Source organism: Equus przewalskii, chromosome 1 (assembly GCF_037783145.1).
Source record: "Equus przewalskii isolate Varuska chromosome 1, EquPr2, whole genome shotgun sequence".
NCBI lineage: Eukaryota > Metazoa > Chordata > Mammalia > Perissodactyla > Equidae > Equus > Equus przewalskii.
In genome coordinates, this window is record NC_091831.1 from 60,808,081 (window position 1) to 60,820,122 (window position 12,042).

General features: G+C 36.0%; 1 protein-coding gene across 2 annotated transcripts in view; it reads left to right on the forward strand.

Annotated features, from left to right (window-relative positions):
• MCU (mitochondrial calcium uniporter) overlaps positions 1-12,042 on the forward strand; it is a 188,508-nt gene that overhangs the window by 131,459 nt on the left and 45,007 nt on the right. The gene's annotated exons all lie outside the window — the stretch shown is intronic.

Genomic DNA, 12,042 nt, shown 5'->3' on the forward strand with positions numbered 1-12,042 from the left:
GTTTTCCTGTTGGATAAAGTCTGGAAGGACGGAAGGAACATTGTCAGCCAGCTAATACACGCTTCTGTTACTCGTATTCCAGACTGAGGCTTACAGTTAACCAGGACAGTTACATTAGACATGCAGGCAGCATATTTATTTTGTTTTAAACTAGGTAAAATAACTTACAATAAATGAAAAAGGAATTCTGAAACAAAGCCAACTACTTTGCTATTACTTTCTCTTTTTATATTTTGGTCTTGTGGTATAAGTCTATTACACAACAGATGGGAGGGTGGAAAGTGATTTTTATAGCAGCTGTTGTGTCCCTCTTGTTTCAGGGGAATAAAAAAGGCCTGTAGTTATTTATATTTGTGAGTGGTAACTACATTCCTTTTCATTATTAGCTGAAGCTAGAGCAAAAATGAAAATCACACAAGGTCTAATTTTGGTTTGAAATTGTTTATTTCATTAATATAAGGAACATGTGAGACGACTTCTCACCACCACTTCTTTCCCTCCTTTTATTTTATCCTTAGTTAAGAAAAAAAAAATTAAGCAAGTGTGTAACTAAAGGACAGAATAAAGAAGCAACATGGGAGTGTTACTGACATCTTCTATATAATGATTTTTTAAATCTTTCTACCCTAGCTTTTCTGGTGCATTTTAAAGCTTACAGAAAACTAAACCTACTATATTTTACTTTAAAAAAAGAGAGAAGAATACAATAGGGCATTTTGGGGTCAGTAGATATTATATTTATGTTAAATATTTTTCTTTCTCAACTTTTATTTGGAAAAAATTTCAAACCTACAGAAAAAAATTGCAGAAAGAGTACAATGTACAGTCTTATACCCTTCACCTAGATTCATCAGCTATTTTTTTTTAATTGGCACCTGAGCTAACATCTGTTGCCAATCTTCTTTTTATTTTTCTTTCTCCCCAAAGCCCCCCAGTATGTAGTTATATATTTTAGTTGCAGGTCCTTCTAGTTGTGCTATGTGGGATGCCACCTCAGCATGGCTTGATGAGCGGTGCCATGTCTTTGCCCAGGATCTGAACTGGTGAAACCCTGGGCCACCAAAGCAGAGTGTGCAAACTTAACCACTCAGCCACCAGGCCAGCCCCTTATCAGCTATTAAATATTTTGCCGTATTTGGTTTATTTCTTTCTCTGCACATACACGTGTATATATGCACACATACATATTATTATTCTTTATTATTTCCTGATCTTTTTGACAGTGTCAAACATCATAATCCTTCACCTCTAAATGCTTCAGCTATATTTTTCCTAAGAACAATAACATTCTCCTGCTCTTGTACAAAATAGAGAATCTGATTTTACTTTTTCCAGAATCCTGTCTGTTACCTGTGTTTTCTCAGCATTCAAGAACAAAGGAAGCAGTGAGGGGAATTATTAATAGCAGCCTCCCACTTCCTAAGTTATTCACCATAGTGCATCTTCCAGAAACCAAGTGTGAAAATGAAAGATAGAGGTTGATTTTCAAACCTAAGTAAATAAAAAGTAATTGATGGACAGGCTCCTATAGCATTAAAAGTAGGCCTGGTGTCTTGAGATATCACACATAGTTGAACCATTTCCCTAAATACCTATTTATTTTCATAAACTTATAGAATTTCAGAGTTAGAAGGGCCTTACAATGTATGTTGTATAACCCATTCATTTTACAAATAAGAACTACGGTTCAAGGTCACACAAGTAGAGATGAGACTAGAATCTAGGTTTTCAAACTCTTAATGTGATATTTTTTTTGTTATGTCGTGTTGCTTCTCTGTGAGCCCTTGCTTATGCTGAGGTCTCAATAAATGAGAAAGGTGAAATGTCTGAGACTACTACACCTAACTAATGTACCCCCTTGAATCTCATCTAGGTGCACTATGGCAGTGCTTCTCAAACTGTAATGTCCATGTGAGTTTCCTAGTAATCTTATTAAAAGGCAAATTATGATTCGATAAGTCTGAGGTGGGGCCTGAGCATCTGAATTTATAGCACGTTCATCTGCTGCTGATGCTGCAGATCCTTGGACTGCATTTTGAGTAGCAGTTATCCAGAACAAGCACAGAAATCTCATAGCCCCCAGACACCGGCAACATAGAAGAAAATACAAAATATTTCATTATGTACAGAGAATAATATAACTAACACCTATCTACTCGTCATTAAGCCAAAATAGGAAAAATAAGAACTTTTGGAAATCTTTTAACTTTTATGCCACTTCAGATAAAGGAGTATTATCCCAATACATCAATTTATAGATGCAACTACCTATTTTCCCAATATTGTTATATCAACAAATAATGAGATTCCACAGAGTTTATGGTACTATGGAAGGAAATATGAAATCAGGTGATGAAAAGAACCATATCCAAATTTGAACTGTCAATCAAAAAGAGCAACCAATAAAGTTCCTTTTTTTTTTGAGGAAGATTAGCCCTGAGCTAACTACTGCCAATCCTCCTCTTTTTGCTGAGGAAGACTGGCCCTGAGCTAACATCCATGCCTGTCTTCCTCTACTTTATACGTGGGATGCCTACCACAGCATGGCTTTTGCCCAGCGGTGCTGTGTGTGCACCTGGGATCCCAACCGGTGAACCCTGGGCCGCCAAGAAGCAGAACGTGTGAACTTAACTGCTGCACCACTGGGCCGGCCCTAAAGTTCCGTTTTTACTCTCAATAAAAATATCTTTTAAACCAGCTATGTTTATTCATTTAATGAATACTTATTGAGAATTCATGCTCCTGTGTAGTTTACATCCTGATTTCATTCTCTTATGTCTAAATCTATATGCTGCTTTGAATTTTACAAATGATTGTTGAAAGGTGCAAATGCTAGGTTTTATACGACAGTGAGTCCTTTAAAATAAGTATTTTGCATTTGGGTTTTTTGTTGTTTAAAAATAAAAATTAGCAGTACAGTAGTCCTCCCTTATCTGCCGGGGATACTTTCTAAGATCCCCAGTGGATGCCTGAAATCATGGGTAATACCCAACCCTATGCAGTTGGTCCTCCACATCTGCAGGTTCCACATCAGCAGGTTCAGCTAACTGTGGAGCCTTTACTATGTTTGCAATCCGCAGTTGGTTGAACCTGCATTTGTAGAACTTGCGGATATGGAGGGCTTACTGAAGGAATTGAGCATCCATGGATTTGAGTGTCTGCAGAGATCCTGAAACCAGTCCCCTACGGCTATCAGGGGACAGCTGTATAGAGGTACTACATTTTTTCCCAACTAAGGGACTGATGGACTGGTAGCGTATACAGCATGGGTACACTGGACAAAGAATGATTCACAGATGGGCAGGATGGAGTTGGATGGGGTGAGATTTCCTCAGGCTATTCAGAATGGCCTGCAATTTAAAACTTATGAATTGCTTATTTCTGGAATTTTCCATTTAATGTTTTCAGACCATGATAGTAACTGAAACCACAGAAAGGAAAACTGCGGGTAAGAGGGGGACTACTGTATATTTTATGACCGTCTTGATATAATATGGAATACATTTACACCTACAGCAGCCAAGTACACTTAATACGTATATGAAAAAATTGGTACTCTGAATTTCTCCCAAAATGCTTATAGAAATCATAATTACTTCTATATTTCTCAGAGTAGTTTAGCAGTAAAATAACAAGTCAGTAGTAGTTCCCTGGGGAGGGAAACTGGAACACAAAACAAAGTTACAAAATTTGTCAAAGACATTGAAGTACAAGGAAGAAAACAACTCAATTAAATAAATATTTACTAAGCTTTTCCTAGGCTATACCTGTGTAGTAGGCTATACCATCTAGGTTTGTGTAAGTACACTCTATGATGTTCACACAATGATGAAATCACCCAACAGTGTGTTTCTCAGAAGGTATCCCCATCATTTAGCAAAGCGTAACTGTAATTAGAATACAGTATAAAATGAAAACAGATACAGACAAAATCTAGGAGCAGTGCAGGAGAGTTGTAAAGGAAATGGAGTTGGAGAATGTAATACATTTAAAAGTGATAAAAGAAACTATGAGAATTAAGACTTTCTGTAAAATAAAGGGATGGATAGATAGCATGATAATGTAGGATCTAGGTGAAGGATATAAAAGAGTATTCACTGTAAAATTCTTTCAACTTTGCTGTATGTTTGAAAAGTTTCATAATAAAATGTTGGATAAAGTAATAGTTGTAAAAAAAACAGGGTGATATAAAGGGGCCACAATTTCCACTTTTCTTGTGAATAGTAGGTTCTTAATAAATAGAAGGAAAGGAACAAAATGGAAAGAACTTTCTAATTCACTATGGGGAAGGCAGGTTGTCACTTAAGAAAAGCAGAAATTCCTTGCTCTGGTGTCATTAACGTATCTGTCATTAGACCCCAGAGAGTAGAAGTGCCCTCATTAAGGACAATGTAGCAACCATCAGGGTATAAACACATTCCACATTTAGGTGTAGAATTGCCTCAGATACTAAGACTCTAAACTACACAATGAAATTTTAGTAGTTATTGCACTCTGGTTCTTGTACAATATAAACTATAGGTTATAATTTGGGAGTAATACCAAAATCTAAAATAGAAACACTGTTTATCAATAAAGTTGATTTATACCAAATTTATGCCAATTGTTTTAACTTCATAAGTAGCGATCAACTAGAAATATCACTGATCTTTTCAATCTTAGATCCTTGTTGATTTCAAAACCTAAGGTAAGAGAATTTGCTATAATGAGCATAGCCTAATACTGTTAAATGGGTAAATATTTGTATTTGGATAAAAAGTGACGTTTCATCAATTCATATTATGTTGAATGATGTGGTACACAACTAGTTATAGTTAAGGTTTGAGTGCTTTGATTATTTTAGTCTATTGCTAGATCAGCAGTGAAGAATTTTATGGCTAAGGTCTTGCCTTGTATGCTTTTATATATATTATCTTAATCCTCAAAGCATTGTGAGTTTGGTGGACAACTGTTAACTTTTAAATAACCTTATTGATAATTTTGGATGTAGATTTGATTTCCCAATTAGAAAACTGAAGTTGAAAGATGTAACAAAAAGTCTTTCATATTGCCTTGTTCTATAAATGTGAAATTCTCTTGGAAATCAAAAGTATATAAATTGAATCATGACTTCTATTATGAAGTAATAATATATTCTAGTGGGGGAAGTATTGCCCATGTTATAATAAAATGTAGCAACCATTTTTAATAATACATTCAAGGAGAAAATTTTCTAATACTAAGCTGTAATATATAATTGAACTCACAAAGTATAAATCCCACTTTCACTTAAACTGTATCAGAAACTTTGTTGCCTTGGTGAGTTATTGAAAGAAGAATGAAATATGCCCTGTATTTAGTATAACCCTTTAAATGTTTCTTATGGTGCAGTCTGAAGAGATTCTCTTTTAAAACCTCAGGTTTCTACCTTTAATATCATGAGGTGTTTATATTGTATAATATCTCTTTGTTTAGAGATAATTGTGGCTTTTGAAGTACATTACACTTATTAAATTCTTTACAATAAAAGTCAGTCCCTTAAGGAGATTGAAGTTTTGTTTTGAGTTTATATTTCTGAATATCTTACATTTAGGTAGAACATTAGTTGAATTTCAAATGCCACATTTATATTATCACTTATCCTTAAATGAAATCCACCTTGTGAAATAGTCGATTTTATTGTCATTGCTATTGTTTTTAATTTGACAAATGTGGAAACTGAAACTTAGGGGTTGAAATTCAAGATAGTAAGTTGGAACTGGGCTACAGTGTTTTCTGCCTATATCACATCTTTTTTTTTGTGAGGAAGATTGGCCCTGAGCTAACGTCTGTTGCCAGTCTTCCTCCTTTTGCTTGAGGAAGATTGTCCCCAAGCTAACATCCATGTCACTCTTCCTTTATTTTGTATATGGGACGCCACCACAGCATGGCTTGATGAGCCGTGCGTAGGTCTGCACCCAGGATTGAACCTGCAAACCCTGGGCTGCCAAAGCAAAGTGTGTGAATCCAACCACTACACCACAGGTCCAGCCCCTCTTTCTTTCTTTTCTTCTGTTTTTTTCCCCTTCTGGTCTAATGTCTGACTGACTATGAACATTCTGGAGATATTAACAGGTTATTTAGACTTGAGAGTCTTCCCAAGTTGCTGGCAGGAATATATTGCTGAGTTTGCTCTTCTGTATGATGAAAGGTTGAGTGTAGGGGAAGTTGCATAATTTATGATAGTAGTAAAGAATTTTAAGGTAAGTTTTGACTTGAATTTAATAAAATGCCTTTTTATATTAAAGTTTGATTTTTCACTAGCTTGAATCTTATGACTTGGGGAAATAAAGTTAGAGTGTTTTTTAGCCTGACTCTAACTCGATAACTCTGTCTAGCATTTTTCTTCTCCTGGGGTTAAGATTTAAGGGAAATGATTGTAATACCAGGGCAGATGTTATACTTTCCTTCCCTTTAGCCACAAGCCCCTGTTTTTCCTGTAAGTTCTCAAGTTAGTTATCAAAGATATGGACTGTTTCATACCAAAAGTGTAAACCTGTGTTTTCTGTTTGAGGGACTCTGTTGGCACCAAGTCACGTTGTTCATTTGGCATTGACATTGCCTAGAGATTTACTCTTTCTCTGGTGATTTCTGCACATTCTGAATATTTATTTTCTTAAGCTTAATCTTGGTCTCTGCCTATGAAATTTAAATATGTGAATAATACATGCCATTTGCCTGAATGTTTTTCATTTTTTAACTTCGTGACGTATTTTTACAACTTTCAACATCAGTCAAGTATCTATTAAAAGCTTTCTATTTTCTTGTGATTTATTAAGAATACACAATTTAAACAACGAAATATATTCAGACGAGGGGAGTCATGGAGTATAGTTTAGAATAGCAATGCCTGTTTGGTCTTGAGCATTTATATTCTCCTTGTTTTTTTGTCTTTGTTTTGCTTTGTTTGTTTGTTGTTGTTGCCATATTTCGAAGAAAAAAGGCAAGAGCAAATTCATTTTTGTTTCTATTGACTTTATTAGACTATAGGCTATTAGGTTTAGAGAAAGCAAAGTACCTATATGTGTGTTTATGGACATTAATAAGTAATATTTTGTAATTGCCAGTGTCATTATAGAAGTGACTAAGAAGGACTTTGGGAAAGTGAGTTATCTCAAAACTACAGAGGCAAGGTTCTACAGCAAGGGTCAGCACACATGTTCTTAAAGGGTTAGATGGTAAATATTTTAGGCTTTGTGGGCTATACAGTCTCTGTTACTCAACTCACCTGCAACTACACAACTACTCAATTCTGTCATTGTAGTGTGAAAGTATATGAGTGAGCTATAGATAGTAATTGAATGGGCTTGATTGTATTCCAGTAAAACTTTATTTACAAAAGCAGGTGACTAGGGGGCCAGCCCTGTGGCATAGTGGTTAAGTTTGGCATGCTCCAATTCAGCAGCCTTGGTTGACAGGTTCAGATCCTGGGTGCAGACCTATACCACTTGTCACCCATGCCGTGGCAGCGACTCACATATAAAGTCGAGGAAGATTGGCAACAGATGTTAGCTCAGAGCTAATCTTCCTCAGCAAAAAAACCCAAAAAACCAAAACAGGTGACTGGTCTGCCAACCCATGTTCTAGAGCATCCTAACCAATAATGTTCATAAGCAACCATGTATTTATGCAATCATCTGCGCCACAAAAATATCTTTTATTATTGTTGAGGATAATTTGTAAAATCATAGAGGAGAGAGGACTTCTTGTTTTAAAATGGCCTGGGTAGACATATACTGAAATATTTTCAGGAAAAGCGATATGATGTGGGATACTTTAAGATACTCTGTGGGAAAAAATGGTAAATCTAGAAGCAGGTGATGGATACATGGAAAAAGTTCAGCACACTGTACTCTCTATTTCTGTGTATGTTTGAAAATGTCCATATTAAAAAGTTACTACTTAAATAAATAATGGCCCAGTAAAGGCAGCGGTTTTTCCCTTCTCTTGAATCACCTTAAAATAGGAAGGAGAATAAGAAACAAAAATACAAGCTCCATCTTCAGCACAAACCAGAGAGATCTCTGCAATCCCAAAGCATAATGTATGAAGAAAGGCTGACAGATCCAGTGAAGGCTAGATAGGTGTGTGAGAAGACCCTGAGAAATGACACCTATGGTTTCAGATCCCCACCTACGCCAAGAGAGCTCCGTTCTCCAAAAGCAGTGACTGGCCTCAGACTTCTCCAGAGCAGCATTCAGCACTAACACTTTACCTATGAAGTCCTCAAGGAAAGATTAATTCAGAAGTTTTGTACCAATCCAAATAATCATTCAATATGAAGGCAAAAACAAATACTTTTTAACATGCCAAGGTTCAGGGATTTTAACTCTCATGAGCCCTACTTCTAGATGATGGAGTTCAGCCAACCAAGAAATGAAAGGAGAAACTACAGTTAAAGTATTGGTACTGAACACAGAGTCCACTGACCTATAAAATTAAGACTAAAGCAAATGTGAAGATTAGGTTTTCCAGAGCAGAATATGAATGTTTAAAACCTTGACAACGTAGTAATGATATAACTAACAGAAGCTGAAAGAGTGAGGGACAGAAATGATGTAAAGTAGTATAAACCTCATGTCTTATGACAAACTTCAAAAGATGTCATTTAAAACCAATAAATCCAGTAAAAGAAGTATGTGGGTGGGGGAGGTATGTAGGTAGATCGGTGATAGATAGATAAACACTAAGAGAAATAATAAGCTAAACTGGATGGTAGAAGGTAAGAAAAAAGCATAACTATATTAAGTTCATCATTGCTCATAAGAGAGATAGGAAAAATATATAAATATCAGAGTACCAATTGATGGGATTGCCGCTTTAAATTGGGCGGCCAGAGTAGGCCTCACTCAGAAAGTGAAATTTGAGCAAAAATTTGAAAGAAGTGAGGGATCCTGATTGTTATCTGAGGCACAAAGAGGCTAATGAACTTGCCCAAGATTGCAGTTACTGAATCAGAATCCAAACTCAGGCAGACTGATTATAGATTCTGTGCTTTTAATCACTGTGCTGTATTGCTTTTGAAACTAATAGGAGTGTGTGTGTATGTGTAACTAGATAAACCAACTCTAAAGTTCATATGTAGAAACAAGTAAGCAAGAATAGCCAGGAAAATTATTAAAGTATTGAAAGGAAACTAGCCCGTGCTACCACATATTAAAATATATTTAAGTTAGAATGTTAAAACAGTCTGGTTAATAGGGCATGAGCAGACAGATCGTTGGACAGAATAGAAGTTAAGAAAAAGATCCAAATTCATATAAGTATTTGGAACATTAGAAAAAATAGCTTCTTAGATAAGAGGTAAATATGTGGGACAGCTATGTTATCATTAGAGGGAAATTAGTTGTATTTCTACTTCTTAAATTTGACTAAAATTAATTCCTAATAAATCAAAGAATTAAACCTGAAAAGCTAAACTAGAAGTGATGCGGGGTCGGTGAGCCGAGGAGTTGAAAGAAAGATTTCTTAGACTCTCAAGATCTGGCAGTAGTGCTCTTTTATTTAGAGAGTAGAATAGCATGGGGACAGGACCCATGGGCAGTCAGAGCTTCTGCTGCCGCTGCTTCTGCTGCCCCCGCTGGCATGGGGACAGGACCCATGGGCAGGCAGAGCTGGTGCGTGGGGGACAGGACCCACGGGCGGTCAGAGCTCCTGCTGCTGCCCTGAGTTGAGGGTTAGGGCTAATTTTATAAGGCGTGGGTACGTGACTTATTTTTATTTTTACTGGAGAAAAGAAAAGATGATGTAAAAAGTCATTAAATGATTTCAGTGCAGATGGGGTCTGGTTATTGTGCGGTCATATAACTATAGATACGAATCTGGCCATATAGATCGGCATGTAGGTGAGGATGCCCTGGGCTTCTCTCCCTGGGGCAGTCCTAATTCATACCATAAAAAAAGTCCACTGGGTCGTATAGTTTGGCATGTAGGCCAGGTCACCTTGGGCTTCTCTAGCTGGGGCAGCCTTAATCCACATCAGAAGCAGCCATGGGAGAATTTTATAATATTCTCAAAGTAGTGAAGGCCTCTAAGAAATATGACACAGGCCCCTTAAACCAAGAGAAAAGATTGATAAATTTGACTCTCAAACAAATGACTGTAAAACGTGAAAATTGTATACATACAAAAATGCCATCAACAAAGTAAAAAGAAAAAAACTAGAAAAGTTTGCAACAAATTTTGTTAACAAAGGGCTAATTTTCTTAATATTTAAAGAAGTTCTACAAAATAATATTCAAAGACCAAGAACCAAATTGAAAAAAATGGCCAAGGATGTAAATACTCAGTTCCTAGAAAAGCAAATATAACTAACTCTTAGTTTAAGATATGCGTAAATTCTCTTAATACAAAAAGTGCAAATTACAACTATGGTGAAATACCATTCACCTGTGACACGGGCAAAATAAAAAAGTTTGAGAATACATTGTTGAAGAGAGTGTGAGGGACCAGATACTCATTTAGCCAATACGAGCGTAATTGGTGGGTATGTGAATTCACGTAACCTCCATGGAAAACAATTTGGCAATAGCTTTCAAAATTTAAAGTGCACATACCTTTAACCTGGCAGTTTCTCTTGTAGTATTATATCCTCACATATCTGTGCCCACAAGCAAGGATATTCACTCTAGTATCATGTATTGTAATAGTAAAAGATTATCTGTCAATAGGCAATTGTAAAGATGTACCATAAAATTTATTTAACCAATGTAATTCCAATCAGTCACTAAAAACAATGAGTTAAGTAAAAAGAAAGAAAGAAAGTCAGATGAGTAATGGGACTATAGTATGCTACCATTTGCGTTTTAAAAAATCTTCACAAATACATATATGCACAAGCTTGTATAACACTCTTTGATAGGATACCCAGTTTTAACCAGTTACCTCTGGGGAGAAGTACTGAGTAGCTGGGCCATGGGGATGGGAGGAAGATCAATATTAAGTGTAAAAGACTTAATTTTTTACTTAGTTTTTGTACTTTTGAATTTTATATCATATACTTGTTTTATCTATTCAAAAGAAGTAAAATAACTTAAACATTTTAGATAAAGTTATATTCCTAGAAGATGCCTAAGCATCCTAGTTCCTGATGCTATCTTTGAGCCAACTGAGACCTATAGAGGGCAAGACTGACTTCCTGTGTGTTTTGTATTGAGGCCTGGATTCTAATCCTGATTCTGATGTGTAAACCTTAGTAAGTCACTTTCTCTCTCCGAGTCTCAGTTTTCTCATTTGTAGAATAAGAGTGAGACTCGTCTTCTTTTGTCTTCCAGTATTAGTTTCAAGCTACTTCACGGAGCCCAAGGATTCTTTGGATCCCCTTAGGGTGTTCAAGCAGAGGATTGAAATTGTAGAATTTCCCAACACACCCATCTTAAACCAGAGCATCCCTGGATCTCTGAGTAAGACTGAGTTTAACTAACTGTTTTGAAACTTAAAAATAAAGTCTGAAAGTCGTAGTCCACAGTAAAGTCATTGTATATATTAGCTTAAAGATTTTCAGCGACAGTGTCAAAACTTATTAGTGTGTCATGATCAGCTGTGAAGTAAGCCTCAAGTAATTTTAAATGATTATTTACATTTTTTAATTAATGTCAGTCTCACATTTCTGCATGCTGTCTTCAGTTGGAAGGAGATGGGAATTAACAATATTCACATGAATAATGTAAAGTCTGTTATACACGATAGTTGTGTTAAGGTATGCATTGTCGTAGACTCTTAAATCATTTTTCTTTGGGCTGATGGAGTGGAATATAATATCTGCCTCTGAGGCTTATACATTGGGTTTCAGTCAGTTAATGCCTTCCTTTCTTCCTCCTTTAATAGTTCTTGGGGCTGGAAAAGTAAAAGGTACAAAGGAGTAAATTAAGTATTTGGCAAGTCAGAAACATTCAATATTCTTTCTGAAACTTAGTTTAATTGCATGAATCTAAATTCCAGACCTAAATCCACAATGACACTGCTCTTTGAGGAAGTAATAAAGGCGGGTATGAGTGTGAGTGATTTCCTTCTGACATTCAGAAG